The following is a 20,838-nucleotide window of genomic DNA, read 5'->3' on the forward strand; positions in this document are numbered from 1 at the left end:
TTTACCCTTCTTAATTCGCCATCATCTTCGCTTATATTATACGCTAGCACAACCGGGCCTTTTTACTTCTTGTGACTTTTATTCATTCTTAGGATACATTTTTTCTTTACGAGAAAAAAAAAATTTATAGTTTAAAGATTTTCTTAGATCCAGTTTGACTAGGTTTTCTTGTTTCAAAATCCTCCTTTTTTGCGGTTAGATTGAAATAATCCTTGTAATTTTTAGCTGCACGGATACGATAAAAACTTTCATGAAAAACTGCAGCTTTTATGGGATGTTTTTTCTTTCGTGTATTACAAGGCACTCATTATCTATAGGAATAGAGAATGGAATGCGATTTATTCCATGAATTTTTAAACACTCTGTATTTTCCCAAATCCTGGAATCCTGATTATATGATGCGCAACTTTTAGTCTTTATTACTGTTAACCAGAGGAACGTTAACTAAAGTTAAGATTTAAACATTGTCGTATCCCCACAAACGATGCAATATCTTCTATCTTAAATTGGCTGTTTCTTGAACGTACTCTGTGTTACTTACTTTTGATCATACAATTCCGAAGCATTCTCTGATATTTTTGCTTGTTCTGGGGATGAGGTAATATTTTCTTGTTGCTTATTCTTTGGTGCTAGCATTATTTATCGCGGTCGTTATTAAAGCATGGCTAGCTGTATTATTGCACCTCCGAGTACAAAACCTCATTTCTTTCTCTCTGCCGAATGGACGGCTGAATAATTTGTGTTTTTTCCCCCTTCTTCCTCTATCCAATCTTTTTTTTTTCGCGAGTTCCTTACGAGATAGACCTAGAAGAAACAGTATAAACTTACACTCTCAGGACTTCTCAGTGGTGCCCAATCTCGCTGCTGGCCTTTGGGATATCGTTCTTGAGATTAGATTTACGTTGGAAGCTTAATTTTACCATTTCTTTACTTCTGCATTAAGGAAAATCAAGTTTACTATTAGCCTTTGCTCTCAAAGATTTAGGCTTAATTTTTTTAAATTGGTTGAACTCTAGTCTCTTGGGATGATTCGAATTATTTTGGATAAATATCTTATTAATTTCATATTTTGATGAATAAATACCTCTACTGCCTTATCCTTTACTTTGCATTTAGGTTATGAGCTCGAATGATCGAACGAATCTTATTATCTTTAATGTGGATGTGTCTTCAAATTAAAAACGCAGTATGTAAGAAATAAAAATATGAACACGAGTTTGTCATTGATTTTCCCCGAAGCAAACTTTCCCCAGTGTAATTCATCCTCTAATTATTTATCTTTAAACAACTCTGCGAGGTTTAGCGATCTTATCCACACTGTGAACTGAAATCGTCTCAGTACATAAAACTAAAAAATCTAATTTTTATTCTCGTTCTTGAAGGTTTTCACCATTGCTTTTAGGAAAACATCCTGAAAGATTCCAAGTGTCTTAAGGAACTGTTTACCATCGACTGTTTCATCTAGCAATTAACCTAAGTGGTGGGTTAGTTTGTAAAGAGACTTGTGAGAATCTCGGTCAGATATGTTTATTTTATTGATTGCATTCTCTACAAGGTAACAACTCAGGGAAATTACCTAGAGCTATTTGGCCCGCGAGCTTTTCAATTACGTAATTAAATAATTGCTAATCTTGAGTAGACTCTTAGTACCTTAGATGATTAGTAGAACTTGCAATTCGCACCGTCTTTTACTTACCACGTCCTTATCCTTACAATGCCTTACACCTAAAGGAATAATAATAATAATACAAACCAAAGTAATTACTCGTTCTTACAGTAATAAACGCGACAGTGGAAAAAAAGGGGGTTATGACCTCGGTAGTGCCTCCTGCACCATCCTTGGGAGTATGATGGCGAATGATCTATGAGGGTGTCAAGATTTTTTCCTTACCTCTTCTCTTTTTTCAATCCCACAACTCCGGGACTCTATCTTTTTCTAGTTGGGCTGGTTAATCTCTAACCAAACTGTACTAGAGCGTGGAATATCTTTTTTCTTTCTCTTTTTTCCCCGGCTGAAAGATAATGGGTCGGTCGACAGGTTCGCGATAATCACAGTCTCATAACGCCTCATTAAGAGGAACTTTGGCGCTGTTCCGTTTAATTGGTAATTTGTCTACAGCTAGGGTCTCTCCGAACATCAATAACCAGCCACCTTACTCTCACGCTTTTCTCTCTGGTTGGACCACAAGGTTCTTAAAGTGAATGGTTGGTTCGTTCGTGGGTTTAGGAAGTTATTCCATAAACAAAATATAAAGTTTATGTACCTTATGATTCGCAACCTAGACAACAAAGCATAGGTCATTAGGAACTTTTTATCATCATACAAATAGACCTTTTCTAAGTTAAAAAAGAGGTAGGCAACCTTCAGTATCGGGACAAACAAGGGGGTTGATACATTGATAAAAAAGACTTCAGCGCAGGCGACAAAAAGCGAGATGGAAGGCAAATTTTTGCCCCGTGTCTTTCCTGCACTTAGTTACATTGAAATGGTCTATTCGAGCTCCCGTTCATAGGACAGCATCACTAATAAGTTTAATCTGTTCCCACATTTCTCCTTATTTGACTGGAATTCACCCTTGTATAATTCTGATTCCAAACCACTTTATTTAGCAACCATGCTCTTCCCACAATCCCCTTTTTCGCTTCATCTATTCTCTTTCGAATTTCCAACGATGGCTTAAAAACGAACGAAGCTCCGCCAATATTTTTTTCCCCTAGAGATCAAAAATTTCCAGGCGTAATGGCATGAGGAGACGCGTTGGACCATTTCAGTAAGTTGGGCAGCATTTTTCCACACCAGGCTTTATAATAGTAACGCCTCATTTATCACCATCCCTAAAAATCTTTCCTAAAGTTTCTTTAATTAGGAAGTAATCGAATCGTACCCTAAATATTGAACTTGCTTTTTCAAGGGAGAGAAAATTTAATTTCGTTCGGGTTAAAGAAAGTTCCGAAATTATCGAATTAAACGGCTGCTCCTTTCCTATTATAATGCAATTAGATTTCTCGTTAAAGGTCATCGTTGAATTTCATTTACACTTTCTAGTTTTTAGCTTTAATAATTATTGGAGTTCTTCTCTCAATCGATACCAACAAGGAAAATATATGCAAATTTTTCAAATATTAGAAATTTTAAAATCGAGGAGTTGGACACCCTAAAATAATTCTCAAAATTGTTATAAATACTCACAGCCCTAATACGATATACAGAGCCGTTTTTACTGTAATGTAATTAAGCTTAACTGCTAACTTTATAATTTAAATTAACCTTATTAACAGTCGTAAAGAACTAAAATGATCATTAGTTAATTAGCCATTATGGTTTTTGCTTTGAAAGTGTCCGAGGAAGTGAAAGCGCATTGTAATTAAAATTGGAGAAGACGTACCCTAGATATGTTTTTATGAAAGGGAAATTATTCCGAAGAACGTCCGATGAGGAAGAAGAGGAGGTGTTAGTTTAATTTCCCCTTCATATTCCTTTTTCATTTAATTAAATAAAGTTTTGAGTAACTTTTCGTGCCCGAATTTTGAATAAGGCTCCCTTCATCACCGAGAAAGAGAATCAAGTAGAAGGAACCCGATTGTTTGCTCGTTTTAAAATTAAATTACTTTCTAGAAACAAAAGACAGCGTTCCGAAAATATGGTAAGCCTAGGAATGTATGTATTTACTCAGCTCCTTCCAGAGTGACCTTAGAGTTAGTTATATTTACTCAAAGTCTTCGCGAGTCTAGACTTTCTTTCTCACGTGCCACGAATCCAGGACGACGTGATGTTTGTTTGAAATTTTAAAACTGTTGCGCTATAGACCTATATATTAGTAAACTTGTTAAATTACCTCGCGTTGTCATAAAATGGGCTAGCCAAATTTTAAGATTTTGAAGGTGGGCAAAATTATTTAAAACTGAAACAAAAGTTGACTTCACTCTGCAATATGAACCACTAAATACAGTATCCAAATTCAAGGATTTTAGGTGTCTTGTTCTAGAAACCCTCAAGTCCCATATTGGACCTTGTCCTTCAAAATAATTGGATATATTTTCGCGTTCAAAATTTGTGTAGTAAAGATAATATACTCCAGTAATGAAACGTTTTACGAGTTGGTCGATGATGTGATTATTTGACCTACTTCCAGTAGGCTGTTTACCATAAGTGAGCATTTACTCCTGCAAAACGTTTGTTGGGTAGTAAAGATTCGCAACTTGGCTTTGTTTAAAATTAATTTATTTGCTTTCATTTCGTGGGTACGTCTTCACCGTAACAATTCAAACTAAAAACTGACCGTTATATTTTAAAAATGGGTCCGAACTTATTGAGGGTTATTGTTTACTTATGGATGTAGTCATTTCCTATTACGTTGGTAGATCGTTTTTGGGGTTCCATATAAGAACTTTCGACGGTGCTACCGTAGTCTTGGGTCATTAAATTCGGGCAAATAATTTGGCCTCTTTTCTCGCACCAGCGAAGGACTCCCAAAGGAGTTTTTCCCACACCCCCTTCCCCTAAAAAAGCCTAATGGAGTCGTTGGGTCTGAAACAGATTCCGTATAAATTGGCTATTACTCTATATAAGTCGACCAGCAAAAAGGTTACCCTCGCTCGCGTTTGTTTCGTGTACTTGTTTCTCTTTTGTACACTCTCCTTGTTGTTGGTCTATCAATTTAAATTACCACTCCTCGAAAGGATAGCCTAGAAGGGGGATCTTGAATGAATATCGGTTCCACAGACCTATAGCGCGAGCAGCTTTCGTCGTTGAGCGCGTGATCGAGAAGGCTATGCTCAGACATTTTCCACTAATATTGTTAAGCAGTCCCCTAAGTCTACAAAGGTGCGGGTTCGATTCCGACCTCCGACAAATAAATATTGTTTAATTATTAATTAAATAATTTCAATTAATATACATGTTTTAATTATAAAAATGGAGCTAAAAAGTTAAAATTTAGTATTTTAGAAACTTTATCAAAATAATATTTTCAAAAACTTAAATTTGCTTTATTTCGTTCATTTGTTTAACACCTGGGGGCGTCACGGTCTACCTCTATGCTCAGTGCTCACGCCGTCTGCTCGTGACCTTGGTTACGCAGTTTTGCCCGTGGCCGGTGTTCAAGGACAGCTTAATTCTGATAGTATTTAACGCAGTTTTGGCTTTAGTATCTAGTTTTAACCACTACCAAGTCGTTTAAAATTTCATGTAAATATTAATTCTTATAGCTGATTTACTTATATTCTGAATCAAATTCTTTTAATTTTTAGAATTTGGCTTTGAAGCAGCTTGTCAAATTCGCCACCCGGATCTTGCACACGAAAACCAAAGTTTATCAGCGATCAAGATGGAAATAAAACCAGGGTAAGCTAGTAATTTTAATCCATCAAAATTATTAATAATCATTAAGTGTACGAGAATGGTTTAAAAGGAAATGTGGTATTATAAGCTATTGTTTGTTATGCCCGTCTAATTTCGTTGCCTAAAACCCTAAGCCTTGGTCATGAGGTATTCGGACCCTTTATAGTTTTACTATATCTATGTTCGAACTTCAAACGCGTGTTATTTAGCTCATGTTTGGCCCTAACCTAGTGGTTACCCGACACCATTCTGAATCCCCTTTAATCTGAATAATCAGAGTCGTCGTAATTCCCTGAAGAGATAATTGAGTTCAGTTTGTGTATATTTTTATTCGATAATTAGTTTAACGACTCTTTTCAAGCTTAAGGAATTTTGCTCGCTTATTTCCCTTAGTAAGTTAGTAGTAAATAGTTGCCTGAAGATAGCAAGGTATTGAGTTATATAAGCGGAACATATTTGGAATAGAGTAATACCTGAGGCGTTCGCTGATGAAAGTAACTGTTCAATTGAAATTAAATTATTTTCTCGACTTATGCAAATATGTTTTGTAAGATACTTCCATTAAATAGATGGTCCATCATACTAAGGAGTTTTGACTTTCCCAAGTTAGTTAGGCCCCGAGGAAACATAACAACTTTTGTCTTACGTAAAATTTCTCTCACTGTTTGTTCCCTTCTGTCACTTGACTTTTTCCTCCACGCAATCTTTTATTTTGTTTTGGTCATAGAAGGAACTAAGGCCCCATACGCGTAAGAGTTCATTGTCACGTGGCCTTCACAGCAGAGTGCAGACCCTCTCCAGGTTTTAGCGGCGCGATATATATAAAGATATTGGCACTCGATCCCTATAATTTATCAGCTTGCCGAAAGCGTCTCTCTCTACGTTCCTTTTCTGTACACGATTTGCTTAGATAATCGAGGTCAATAGGGCAGTACTATTGTCTTGTTCCTATTCTTGGAAAATTGCGGCTAGAAATGTTAAGAATCCTTTGTTACGGAACAACGTTTCAACCGATTGCACTAACATATAAGTATACTGGTTCACTTCGTCTTATATACGAGTGTTATGGTTTGGAGTCGCCATATTTTAAAACGGAGCCCAAAAAGGTCCTGAAAGGCACCACTGAGCCCCTTTCTATAATATTAATCCGTTGGTCTCGAATAGCTAAGTCATACTGTAAATTTTATTTTTGTTCCTGGATGTTGTTGCTATATATATATTGGTTGTGTTCTTGGAGAAGTAGTATTGAGAATTCGGGGCTCTTTCGACCGATTTCCAATATGATTCCAGCATAGTACTGGTCCGTTTCCTTCGACCCCTAAGGCGCTTTGGCTGGTACGAAGGCGTGGTTGGGTCCACACACTCCGTTAGTGGAATGGAGACGCCTGGCATTCTCTACAATACTTTTTCTTCCTTCTTAACGGATGAAGAAGAGAAGACGCTACACTATTTTTCTCTGTCATTTTCTCCTCTATTTCTTATCGTTCGTCTAGCGTCACTCTAGCTATAGCGCTAGTGGAAAATTGTATTAGGAATAAAAAAAAGTTACTCTCGCTCTCTCTAGCCCAACTTCTAAGCTATTTTTTGAGAGCACTCCCGAGTATTTGTCCCGCTTTCGCTCTTTGACTTTTTCTTTGTTACTATGAAGTCCATTAGATGAAGCTTTCAATGCGGTGCATTGTTGTTGAGTTAACCAGGCTCTAAAATTGAATTTTGCTTGGTTAAGAACAATTATTTTTTTAAACTCCCTGAGCAATTACATGCAAAAGCGAGCCATCAATTGTAAGTCATTCGAAGCGAGTTTACTTCAATGATTGAACCTTTGTTTATACACAACTGCTTAGAAATATCCACTATGACTTTTATTTTTTCCGTCAATGCAGCTGGTAATATGTTTAAGTGTATGGTATATTAGTAGACGAAAACGGTAGATGTACTTAGACAGTAGAGCGAAATCTTTGTCCTTGATGCCTTGATTTTCGTTCCTTAGGAAGGTTTTCCGCGTTTCCTTCAATTCGTGTACTTATTGGTGCTTTCCTTTTTCTTACACGAAAGTTAAATAATCGTCCACTAAGTTCATACCTTTCCTACGATTCGATTACACTAGCGCCTATAGACCACGCAACGGAACGTATCTATAGTCAAACACGACCAGGTTGGGGTTGTTTCCAAGAAACTTCGATGGAGATTAACTAACTTATGTCCTAAGCGAAATTTTCCTCTCAATCGGTCGAACCTTCGAAAGAGACCAAATAAACTTTGTTTTTAGAAGCTAGAGAAGGTGTAGGGGTTGGGATAGCTTCTACGCACTTTTGGGCAAAGAGAGTGAAGACGAAATGGATTTTTAAAAGGACCTTATATTTGGGGCTCTTTTGCTCTTTAGTGAATTTTTTCTTCATTTTTTTTTCCTTACCGAACCATCTCAAACCGAAAGCGTTCTAGCTAAGCCACTTCGCTCCTTTGCCGGTTTTTTAAGCCTTTAAACACTCGAAAGCCGCTGGACTGGCTATCAACTTTGACCACCGCTAAGATATATGATACAACAAACCTTAATGTCGATTTTATAACTCTAGATGCGTGTGCTCCTTTTCGACTTACACTTTCTTACCCTAAATGCGAGCAGTAACTCGAGACGATTCACGCTAGGCCAGTTTTACTGTCGTTTTATTGATATGTACGACCTCGATTCCTAATTCACTTTGACAATTTCGATTCGATTTAGTTCAAATACCTCTAGGTATTTATGGAGCTTCTTTTTCATCAAGTGAATACTATGTATTTTAAAATAACGAAAATAACGTATCTTGATACTAATCTGTCTGGATGGTAACGTCTCTTCCAAATTTTTCCCTACGCGGATTTAGTCTTAGTTATTTTTTGTGTGCTGCAGGAAAGAGAACAAAGTTTAATTACATTTCTCTCTAATATCATCCTATTTTTAATCAAAATACCTTTTCTATAAAAATAGCTTTGCTTGCAAAGTTGCAATACTGGGAATTCAGAATTCGAAATATGCTCCTTTATTTTACGTGGAAAAAAATGTGAATTTCTATTTTAACTTGAAATATGCTCAAAACTAGACTATGAGGATATTTTTTTAGGGAGGGGGGGAAAGAATCGATTCTAGAGAACGAGTGGGTGTCTGAGGGAGACGGGAAGGCGAGATCCTCTAGAAAACTGTTTTCCGGAAGAAATATTTTGTAAACATATTTGAGGGGATGTTCCTCTCTTGGACACTGTATCCAAATAACCTCACTGGAATAAAACCCTCGAAAGCTTGGAATTTTTCTCCCTTTTTCGAGATTCTCTTTTGGCGTTAAAGTGATGGAACCTATTCATCTTAGATATAAAAAAAATTTCATTTCACTATTTCCTCTTATACGTTGAGACATTTCGATCATTGGGAAAATGTCTAAAGTCGTTTGACGCGAAATAAGGAAGTTTTGAAAACTCAAACATTTTTTGAAGATAAATACTTTATTTCTACGTGAAAAACGACTTGAAATCTTTGAAAGAATTGCGTCTTTTAACGTTTAAGAGTTCTGACCTCCTAAACTTGGTCTATTTTCTGAACTCAATGATTCCGAGAGACTTAGAATTTTTCTTTAGCTTTTATAATAAGGATATTGTAGCCATTTTAGTTTCCCTTTTATTAGCAATTCATTGAATATTTCTTTGAAAAAGGTAGCGATGAAAGCTGGAGAAAACATATTAAGTTGAAGAGGGAATAGAAGACTTTTTTATTGTTGGCTCCAAGAGCTACGCTATACGCCGAGACTGGGCAGACTTTTATTTTGTTGGCACAGAACGTTGGTGTAAAGAAAGAAAAAGTTCTAATCATTACTCCGACGCCTAGCCCGCTCTCCAATAGCGTGTGGCTGACTTTTTCCTTTTTACTTCTTCTTTCACCATTGAATGCTAAGGGCGTATTCACCTCTGGGAATATGATTCGTCTTAAACTGAGAAATCAGGTGAAAGAAAAAGGAAAAAAAAGGAAACCCTTCCTTCTGAGTTAAGCTAGGAATTTGCAATGTAAATTTCAATTTCCTTTTTTTTCTTTTCTTCTTCAATTTTATTTTATTTTTTTATTCATTTACAGACCTCTAGGCTAAACGTATACCGTTTGTTCCGTGGATATTTGTGAGGAACCTTAAGTTATGGATAAGAGTTTTGGTTGGAAAGGCGAAGCGTTTATGTTTCATTTTAAGGAATGTCATAGGTTACCAATTTTGAGAGAATTTGTTATATTTTGTCTTTTGTTTTCCTGCGGTTAAGGAGTTCAAGAACATTAGGCTAATTTTAGACTTAGCAAGAATTATTTAATTTTATTGTAAAATGACTAAGTGAACAGAGACTTGATTGCTTTTACCGAAGAGTACGTACACTAGTTACTTCATAGAAATTTAACATTATCTCCGAAATGTTATGAGGAGGGGAAACTAATACTACCTATGCCTGGAAGAAGATGAAATATTTCATAGGAGGAAGAAAAAAAATCCAGTTTTCATTGGGATGAAAGAGTCCGTATTGCGTAACGAAAATCCGTTTTGCTTTTCTTCTTCACATTTAGTCTAGCAGTTTTTGGAAAATTTGTATGCCAGATGCATTCGCTTATACTCTCATACTCGCGGATGAAGGCTTCAAAATGGGTTTTATCCTTTCCCGGCCGCTTTTCAGCTATTTCCCGCCGCGTCTCGCTAACTTCTAACTGATGTATATTGCACGCTCTCGAAGATGGAAAAGAAATTTAAGATTACGCGCTGGCAATGAAAGATATCCGACTTAACTCCGTGGAGAGAAGGGAAACTTTCGGGATGAAAAAATTCTATGTCTCTACTTGAACCAGATTATATAACGGTTTGAATTTTTTCACAAGAAGGACTGGCAACCCTATAGTTTATGCCATCGTTATAACTATTTAGTTTCAACTTTTCTAACTCCGTCGGAAATTATTATTGCGCATGCAGGTATCGTAATTTAAATCTTCCCATATTAATCGCAATCGCAATCGCGCGAGTGTTTGTACAGAGCTAGGTTCACCTCATTATAAGACCTTGTTGTAAACAGTACGGAGAACCAGTCGGTATCCATCCTTCGTCAGTTTTACAAATATTGTTAATATCCTCTGTAGTTTGACAAGCACTGAATGCCCTGTCAAAATACTACGTACTAGTGCAGAGACTGGCATACCGCTTATTATAAACTTACACGGGAATTGTTATTCCGAAAATTCTTGGAAAAGCAGTTGGTATTCATTATTTTGTAGTGTTTGGCAAATAGAGAAAGCATTAGTGGTTTACCAAATAGACTTAGCGGTTTTCTAAAATCTCTTTAATGCAGCGCGTCACTGTTTAATTCAATCCTTTAGTTTTATTAAAAGTTAAAGACGTTGTTGGCTGCGGTTTCGTATCTAATACTAACTATCTACTACGAATTGAGAACAAGCCGCCTGTTTAGAAGCGTTCGCTTCTGACTAAAGTGGCATTAAATATAGATAACGGTAAAAGTTTTCTCTGGCACTTTGCTTCCCTTTGAGTGGCACTGCATGCCGCGCGACTAAAACGTCGTTGTTGCAAATTGCATTATAGATCCGATACTCTGGCGCTGTTTTAGATTGCGCTTGCACTTCCAGGCGCGAAATTGAGATACTAATCCAATTCCTATTAGCTGGGTTCCCCTGATATTTTTTTTTATTTTTTACTCTTTCGGATATGGGACCCCTTTTCGAGTCTTCGACCCTCTTTTCGAGGAAGCGCAAGATATCTTTATCAGAAAACCACTAAAAATATATGTTAATCTTTAACAGATTAAACCAAAAAGGGTCGAATGATATTGATACTCAACATGAGAAGGGTTTAGTTTTGGGTTCTTGAGGGCTGCGTTCTCTAACAATAGTAACTAGAAGTCTGTTTGACAAAGAGACATTGAAACTTTTAATTTTAATTGGGTTTCACTGACGCTGCTAAACTAAGTATCCAATCAATTAATATGTAAATTATCCCTTAATCCATTATGACTGTACTCTCTAAGTTTCGTGTAGTACATTTCAGTTTCATCTTCCCTTTAAAGGTTTAAAGTTGGGGATTAGAATCCGGGGTATGAATTCTGAGAGCAACCTTTTTCAAAGCATCTAAGGGTATTCTTCTCAGTTCGTTCACTCGATCAACACTACTTTCTTTTCTATCAGATTTAACAATGCGTATTAATCCGCCATTGTATTATGCGAGTTTAGTCTAGGTTTTTTTTACAATTACGTTTTTAGAAACTCAGCTCGATCGCTTCCAATTAACGAAGTAAAAAAAAATATTTCTCCTCGCGGTTGGCAGTACCGAAAAAAGTGAAGCGTTGACTGGAATCATTCATCGCCTATTTTGCATTAGATTTAGATGGGATAAAGACCTTGCTTGGGTATCTCCTTTCTCTTGGTATTTTTTCTTCCTCATCCGTAGCTATCTTTTGAAATTAAAATTAAATACGCCTGAGCCACTCCCCGCTAGACGAAAGTTTAATGCCTGTGGGAAGGAACATTATAAATTCTTATAACAAATTCGAAAAGGAATAGCCGCCCTTATCTACGCTACACCCCTTTCCCACTAGAGACTTAAGGCTGTCGCACCCTTGGAAATATAATAAAATGAAATCCGTGTTGGGTTTTTGCCAATCATGCAAGCGATAGATTAAGGCCTTGACGTGTACGACGTACTTTCCTCGTAAAAATAAAGCTTACATCGACCCTTTTTTGGGGTAGGGTTTAAGGAAGGTCGGGTTTATCTAGGCTAGCTACCTGGAAATGAGCGCTTCGCCACGATATTTCGCCCGGGGATCTCTTTATCGAAGTTTTGAATAATAATCTCATAATCATAATATTTCTCTAACACTGCTCGCCGAGTAGGGGAGATTTTGCGAAACGGGGATCGTGGAATTTTGCTCTCCGTGCAAGGTTTTGCAATAAAGAGATACGGGCCTTAGCGAGTTTGTGAAATATAATAGAGATGAGACACATAGGAGACAATAAGATGAGATGCCCGTGTAATTTGATACAGTGGCAATCGGATATTTCAGGAATAAGCTTATCAGGCGAGCCCCGTCCGCCCGTCCTATCAATTGAAATTTAATAATTTCCTTATCTCTTTGGAACGTACGTGCGTCATTTGACTGGAGATTTGGAACAACAACAACAACAACAACAACAAAATTCGAAGAACAGGAAATTTTAACTCTTAGATTGAATATCGTACAAATTGAATAATTAGTAAAATTTCAAGAAAAAGGTGAACTTGTTTCGATAATTGGTAATTCGATTTTCAAGCTTTACTCCTTCTAATAATGTTTTAGTTTGCCATTTTAGTTTTGTAGCGTAATTTTTAATATGTCCATAACAACGGAAAACGTAAGCGTTTAGCTCTATCACCTTTAACAAAATTTTTCCTAATCTAGTCTGTAGCCTCTCTTTTAACGAGACGCTCTGATGTTCTTCGGGGCTAATTCTAAACGAGACGAGGGAACTGGGGGGTTGAGACATTAATTTTAATTTGCAAGGGCGTCATTCGACTCATAAAAGATTTTCTTTCTCCGGGCCAACATTTGTTGTTGAACATCGTTTCCTATTCTAGGCTCCTAGATTTCCGTTGGCCCTCTCTCTCTCTCTCTTTCCACGATGGAAGACTGGTGTAGCTGGTGGCGTTACTTGAACAGGAAATTGTTTCTACACGGTGGTCGCCCCATTTACTTTAACAGGCTTACAAGCGACCGTCCATTTCGACGGAATAGATTCCGAGCTAGCTGGCCCTTTTGCCTGCAAATGGATCGTAAATCGGTTTCTCCCTCTGGCTACCAGGACTGCTTTTGCTTCTCTCCTTTTGCTCTCGCGCTTCTTTACATCCATCTCCATCCTCCTCCTCCCCCATCGTCGTGTTCTCTTTCCATCTCTTCTCTTTTTTTTGGGGCATCCAATCTGGAGCCCCTTTCACTATAATTAAACGCTTAGAGGTGACGAGGAATATCGCCCTTTGCTACCACTATACGAGGACCTAAAATAGAGCTACAGCCCACATTATCCTAGAGTATCCACCTTGGATAAATAAATTATGGGGGTTTCATTTTATCAGTAAGACATGATCGCTCTGAACCAGATCATGCAGTTAAATATCCAGAAACGTAAGACGATTTTTCTAATTTTTACGCAATTTTGTGGATGTTTTTATTCCTCCACGATGTTCACAACAACGGACCACTCCTCTCCTCCTATTAATGCCCTTGGAGTTGTTCGTGAAATATAAAGCTATGACCACTCGTTTTGAATCCATGACCTCTACCCTAACCTTTATCGGACTGTTCTTTTTTGTAATCGTCTTCCGTTCGCGCCTACAGTAAAGAGAACTCTAAGAAAGTTGGTGTGGATCTTTTTTCCAATGGCGGATGAGCGGCCATCCTAGCATCTATCTCTAATGGACTAACACAAAAAGTATTTTACTCTCCGAATCAATTCGATTACAAAGGGGTAGAGATGGTGAATTTCTGCCGAGTTCTTTTCCTTGTAGCGTTTGAGGGGCTTCGTTTCTTCAGAATTCCCCATTGAAAATTCGTATGAATTTCTGAGCAAACTAATCCCCTTAAAGATTATGGTAGGCTAGGAACTGCCGCGGCCATAATTAAGGGGTCCCGAGCAGTAGAAAAAAGTTACCCGAGGTTTGAAGAATGCGACCGAGCAAAAGTTAAGAAGGAACCAAGAAGAATGAAAGAGGAAAAAGTCTCCTCCGATAAATAAGGAGGAGAGAACTTTTGCGGTTTCTCCGGATTCTTCTTCTTCTTTCTATTTTCACTGTAGCTGACTCCTCCTACATTTTTTTCATTCAATTTCTTGGCTAGTTTTCTATTTCTTCTTTCTTTCTTTCACTTTCTTTTTTTTATTTTTGCTATTCGCGATTCTAGATTTACTTCCTTAATGTTTTTCGCCTTGAATAGCGAAAGGGTTGAGTGGTAAAATACAATGGTCGAGTAAAAAATAATTCCATTTTCAGCAGCTGCGGTTGCAGCCATTAAACACTTTTAAAGCTGTTTCGGAATCCTTTTAAACGCGCATCTTAAGGTTGGCTTTTCCACGCCAACTTTTTCAGAGCCAAAATGTATGGTATTATTAATGAGAAAATATTTTTTAATCGTTTTTAATTTGTCCCGTGTGCCAATTGCTCTCAACTTAACCATAAGATTTGCGTTCTTCTAAATACTTGAAAATGAAATGAAACCAAATTAGTTCGTTTGACAATACCGAAGTATTCCCAAAATGGAAAATAAAATAGGCAAGATGGTGATGACATCGTAACAGAGTGTTCTTCCAGTGCAAAAGATCTGTATCTCTGAACTGCATAGGTCTAGTGCGGAGAAGTGACTCTGTTTTTGAGAAGTCTCACATTTCTTTAGTTTCATCTTTTCCATTTTATTCCTTTGAAGTTTCGAGGAGCTCAAGTAAACATTGAAATCCCATTGATAGCAAAATTAGTTTTAACATCATCAAAGGAAACCGGGTTTTGTATAGCTTAAACCATCAATTAGGGAATTGGAAAAAAAATCTTACTTAAATATTTAAGTTGGACTTAAATTTAGTAAATTAAAACTGAAAAATTCTTTGCGAGTAAAATATTAACTCATCTACCCTTTCAAGTAACTGTGGTTTAGGTTGTGGCTCTTACCTTGCAAACAAAAAATGAAAACTACCCTCGAAGTCACTCTCATTAGTGGCAAATCTTTTCTTTTTTTTTCTATTTTACTGTCCCCAATCCGCGGGGCTTTTCAAGACTTAAAAACATAAGCCCTTTAGAATTCCCTCGAGATGGAAAGAGACTACCCTTCCAATGCGGAAAATTATTTTTTTTGTAGTTTAAATCCGTGGCAGGTATCCATGGTACTGTACTTGGAATTGATTCTTTTTTACTCCTTCTACTCCGGAATCGATGTTAATTTTGGGATTTGTTTTTCGACAAGGTGGAAATGGTTGAGAAAATGAATTGTACATTTTTGATCAAACTTGTTATTCGTTGTTTCCGACATCCAAACCAACACAGCACACTACAAAGGCCACTCAAAACCTTTATGGAACCTTTCAGTTTTTTGATCCTGACCACGCAAAGAATACGATCTTGTTAGAAGTTCTTGTTCAACACATGTAAATAAATTTTCTTTTATGTCGTACAAGAAATCGTTGGCGGTGATAATAATGTCGTTCGTTCGTTTCTTGAGTGAGTCGAGCGTTCCCCTCGCTTGTTTCTTGGCAATTTATTCTCTATTTCTTTCCTTTTCATATTATTCGGAATAAATATTAGGTACTTATTACTTTTCTTCGACAGTTTTCCTGGACAGAATTCCAATTTTCCGTCAGTACACGATTTGACAGTTCTGACAAGTTCGAGCGTGGTACCTTTTTTCAGCTACGCTTCTAAAATTCCCATGATGAGGAACTCGTTGGCATATTTTTCGTCGAATATGGAAAATTCTCCCCACACGTTAGAAAAAAAGAGACGGAAATATACGTTAACGCACTTTCTGAAAAGTTCCAAATGTTCGACTTTCTCTCGCTGTCGTCTGCAAATTGGCTTTATTTGAGAGTCGCCAGATTCGGAAATATACGAACGAGTACACGCGTTTCTAAAACTGAGTTGTACCTAGAGAGTCGCTGATCAAGAACTTTTTCAAAGTAAAATCCCTAACGCGATTTAGAAGTGGAAATTAAGCTAGGTAAGGATATGGAAAGTTCCCGTCAACGCCTTTTCTATTCCGTATTTAACTCCATCCTTCTCTGTGGAATTCAATTATTCGTCCTTGCTTTAAGATGCTTTTCACTACATTTTTCGGAAGAGAATCGTACTTCCTAACGAGAGGTTAGACTCTCGAAATTATAAATCTGAAGTTGTTTTCCCAAATTCCGTGTAAATTTAGTAAATATCACACCCACTATGTTAATGTTTAGCAGCACTTGCAAAAGTGTCATTGAGATTAAGAAATATTGTTTAGGCAAACCTTGCAACTCCTCTAACTTATGGTATGTTATCGATTGGGCGTGTTATCAAAACAGCATTGTCCAAAACGGCTTTTTCATAAACGCGTTTGCCATTATAGCCATTTATCGTTTTAGCGCATTTTGATTACAGCGTTTAAATCTTGAGCGTACGAAAGTACGCCTTTTCCAAAATATTGTTGTTTATCTTCATTAACTTCCCAAAATAATATTCCTTTTCCAAAAAATTATATTTTATATTTACTTCCGATATAACACTACTCCTTTTTGCATAATATTGTTCTTTGTCCTATATACTTAATATAATAGAGATTTCCCTCCCTATCAATCACAGTTTGGGCGGAAACAGCAACCGCTGTTTTGGGAAATAGCGCTGTATTGAGAAACGCTGAAACAGCAACCGCGGTTTTGCTTGTACGCGGTTTTGCAAAGCGCTGTTTTGGGAACCGCTTTATTCCAAAACGCTCTTTTGAAAACCGCTCAACTACCCGTGAACCTAACTTATTACTGATTTGGAACTCGGGTGTGCTTGAGAAAGTACCTGTCCCCTCGCTCGCATGCAGGGATCGTCCTCCGCCCTTTATAAGATTAAACTATCAGGAAAGCGTCGTAGCAAATTGTTCGATTTCCAAAGCAGGATCTTGGATAGAGATGTTAGGTTGGTGGCTAGATTTCGCTGATAACGCCGAATATAAAGCTCGGGAAACCGCGCTCCTCCATACTCTCCAATCTTCTTTTCCTTTCTTTTTCCTGTGACTCTAGTCACTGCAACTCGACGTACGATCTTAGAGACTTTCCCATTTTTCCGCTGCATTTTTTTCATATAAAGTTCGAACTGTAAGTTAGAGAAGAGGAAAGTAAAAATAAAAAAAAATGAAAAAAAAAGCGGACAGAAATCTTTGTGAAAAAGCGCTCCTGCGGATTGGGATCCAATTAAGGTTCACTGGACTCGAAAAACAATCTTTTCTTCCCCACCAGAATCCATCAGCGAATTTTTTCTTCTCCATCTCCATCCTCTCGCTCTTGGTCTTCCAGCTTCTTTCTTCTCTTGATCAAGGAACTATAGCCGGTTCTATCTTAAAGAGGGTTTCGTACGGGAGTCTAAAGGCTCTTCTAAACATTTTGCAAAGACTCTCTAACACATCTTGAAATATAACGCCCCTAGGGCCTGCCTCATCTTCTCTTAGGGTTAGCGGTCCGTTGGCCGTGAGAAAGAAAATATCTTCCTTTACGAAACGAACCGCGCAGAGCTGATCTACTTTCGCGCTTGCTTTAACATTAAACAATGCATCTTATCTCAGTAGAGTGGTCTTCCTACGCTAGTTCATCTTAAACCTAAAGCCCCGGTGTACCCGCGGATACAAACTGTTCAAAAATTCCACCTCATTTTACCACATCCTCGATTAAGGATCGTCACTGTTTTTCTAAGGTTTCCCCTGGTGAAAAAAATTCCGTACGGTAAACATTTTCATAAGCTTATCGTGGAAAATTCATAAAGGAGCCTTTTGCTCTTTTTCCTCGCGTTAAAGTTATCCTGGCTTCATTTCTTTCAACCAACTTTTTCTTCGATAAAACCTCTCAAGACCCATGTGGGTGGATCAGATCTGTAAACTCAAACCCAATAAAAGATAAATATTTGGTTTCAAATTCTCAAAGAACCAAGGAATATTTCACGACCGCAAATTTGAATTCAACAAAAATTTCTTTTTTGATCTGAGCCACTCTGTGTATAAAACATATTTTTTTAGTTTATAGAATAATATTAGATTTTTTATTTTATTTTATAGTGGTATAAAATTTAAAAAAAAGGTTCATTAAAGATTAAAGGCTTTGAAATTTTTATTAGGCATTAAAAGGGGTTAGAAAAAGAATTCTATACGTATGTCTTGTCTTCTAAAGAGAAAAATAATAATGATTTAAACTTCGCATTTTTTGTTTATCTTGTAACGTAATTAACTTGGCCGAGTTAATTGGTTTTAAAAGCTATTTAGGGTTTTTTCCCCGCTATCTATAAAATTTTCATTTTGTTGGGTTGGTTTTTGATATCGATTTTTAAAGTCCTCTTTATAAATAGATTTTTCCAGTCTGATAAGAAATAATGCCAGGCTTTTTTTACACTATAGCTTGGGATGATGATGTCTCTCTTAGACCATTGGAATGAGATCTGGGAATATCCCAGGTTTCCGTCCATTATTGTAAGGTTTACCAATTTTTTGGAAACCCATGCACTTTACAAACCAATTCATTGATATCTTTAGAATAGTCTAGACTATCCGGATTTAGAATTGAATTTTATTTTTCGAATTAATTTAAAAAATATTGAGGCAGGCTTAGTGCAATTTATGGTGTGGGTATTGTGCTTAGTGTTATATTTTTTGCACGTGCCGTCTGCGAATGTTCTCCTTCCGTTCTTGTCATTCAGTCCCGTCTCTTTAAGAGATATCAACGACGACAGTGGAGTCCGTAACTCGCACTGTAAAGATACTTTTCTCCTGGCATCATCGACGTATTTTCACGCTTCTGGCTTTGGGTTAAGCCGGGTGGATCTCGATAAAGTCTCGAGGTCTTCTTCCATTAAAATGTATGAAGCTAATATCTTATTCCACCCAGTACAGTCTGGGGAGGAAACTAATACCAAGAGCGGCCGCTGGCGTATAGCCTTCGAGTGTAGCCCACGACCAGACTTATATGATCAAACCATCCAAAAACAGCCCGCGTGTTACATTTCACCCTGCGGACCATATACTGTTCCGTACCTATTTATGAAGTAGGTATAGACTACCTGGAATAAATTTATTGTATAAATACAGCGTGGTTCTGATAAAAACAGTCAGTTGTTAATATGGGTACAATTCCTCCGCGACAAGAGCTTACGTCATTTTTGATCCGAACCATGCTGGTTTTTTTTTCAACCAACGGGAAAAACGTCTGGTCCAATTCAATATCGAATGATGAGTATATCTATGGATTATTTTAAAGGAATACAAAGAAAAATTCACCGACTCTATAAAGGTTTTTAAACGCAACTCCCCCCTATTGATCTATTGATATTACTATCATACCGGAAATCTCAGCAATAGGTATTTTCCAATATCAAAGCTATTGCTGCACATTTTTAATCTATATTTTTCCTATAAAAGCTTCAGAGTTTTAAAATATAGGCTTGGTTTAGTTGTTTTTACTTCGAGACAGACGCCAAAAATATGCTTTTAAAGTTTATGAAGTGTTGTTCATCCCTAATGTCTCGAAAGTTAAGTACTATAGTGCACTGTTCACGTCACTAACAAAGTTTATTAGAGTAGACTGCTGTTGTAATTCTAAAGAATTAGACTGGCAGTCTGAAGGCTTTAGGGTTAAAAAGCGCTAAAAGATGTCTAGTTCGTTGACAGCCAACTCTTTGCTCTTTGTTCGCTCTCCTTATACGGCTATAGTGTAATATATACCGATGTTTTGGCCCGTTACTAAGTTGTTAAACACTACAGGCTTTCCCTTAACCCCGAGCTGTATAGCTGAGAAACAGCTGTTACGTAAACGTATAAACCCAATACTTCGTTATTGGCATCGGTGAATTCCATTACTTAAACACGCTCGGCTTTACTTACCCTCGTAGTTCTTCCCATTCTAGCTCGAACACTCTTCTGGGTTCACTATTACCAGTTGAAAGACTATAATTATTATGGTCGCTATTTAAAGTGTCATTCTTAAAAGTATATCCCCTTGTGCTGGACAGGTTTAAAGTCCCGTTTGTCAACTTAAGCCTTGGTTAATTTCCTAAATCGCTTGAGGTTTCGTCTCTTTCCTCGCTTGGTTGTCACTTCAGTCTATGCTTACGTGTCTACGTGTCTAAGAGGACATTGTCGGGCATTAATTTGTTTGTCGAATAGGTATGGTTTTTCAGTGGTTAAAATTTAATTGACTCCTAAGAGATTTCGCAGGAAAGGTTTAGATTTTGAGTTCCTTGGTTTCCCACATTTAAAATTTAGAAGGAAACCAAGCGGCTAAATGACTATTAGAGTCTAGGCCAATGTTTGACCGGTAACACCAATTCCGCATTTACATACAACCTATCGGAACATCAGTACAAAATATTCTTCGATTATTCCAGTGTAGTTCAAACATAGTGGATGTGTTTAAGATTTAAGTCAAGGGTCATTTTCATTTATAATTTAATATTTGCGTATTTATATTTCAAGACCTGAGGACCACGTGAAAACCTAGTTTCTTAAATAATTTTTCTTTCTTTTAGATGAAGTCGTTTTGGAACCCTTGTAACGTCTACAGAAGCTTCGCACGTGATGTGTACTATACCATCTTCGAGAAATCTAGGATGGACAAAGTAAGTTTAATTTTCTTTTGCTAACGCGAAGCGCTTCTTGGGTATTGTTCTACTAAGACCAAGACAGGAATGAAATATTCGCGTTGGTCAAAAGGACCTATAAATATTCTGGTCCGGGTCAAAATTGTACGTTCTTGCAGGGTCTCGCAA

General features: G+C 37.2%; 1 long non-coding RNA gene across 2 annotated transcripts; it reads right to left on the reverse strand.

The window, feature by feature from the left end:
- Window positions 1–7,089: 7,089 nt before the first annotated feature.
- Window positions 7,090–8,221, reverse strand: LOC149661407 (uncharacterized). 2 transcript variants are annotated; one of them, XR_016369105.1, is made up of 3 exons: window positions 7,950–8,221; window positions 7,652–7,866; window positions 7,090–7,577 (listed from the first exon to the last, which is right to left on the reverse strand). It is a non-coding gene; the product is annotated as an uncharacterized LOC149661407 (long non-coding RNA). The 2 variants fall into 2 exon arrangements; XR_016369104.1 differs by having other exon boundaries at window positions 7,940–8,221.
- Window positions 8,222–20,838: the final 12,617 nt, after the last annotated feature.

Source organism: Phalangium opilio, unplaced genomic scaffold (assembly GCF_054372755.1).
Source record: "Phalangium opilio isolate 3A_F unplaced genomic scaffold, DU_Popi_V2 ptg000070l_1, whole genome shotgun sequence".
Lineage (NCBI taxonomy): Eukaryota > Metazoa > Arthropoda > Arachnida > Opiliones > Phalangiidae > Phalangium > Phalangium opilio.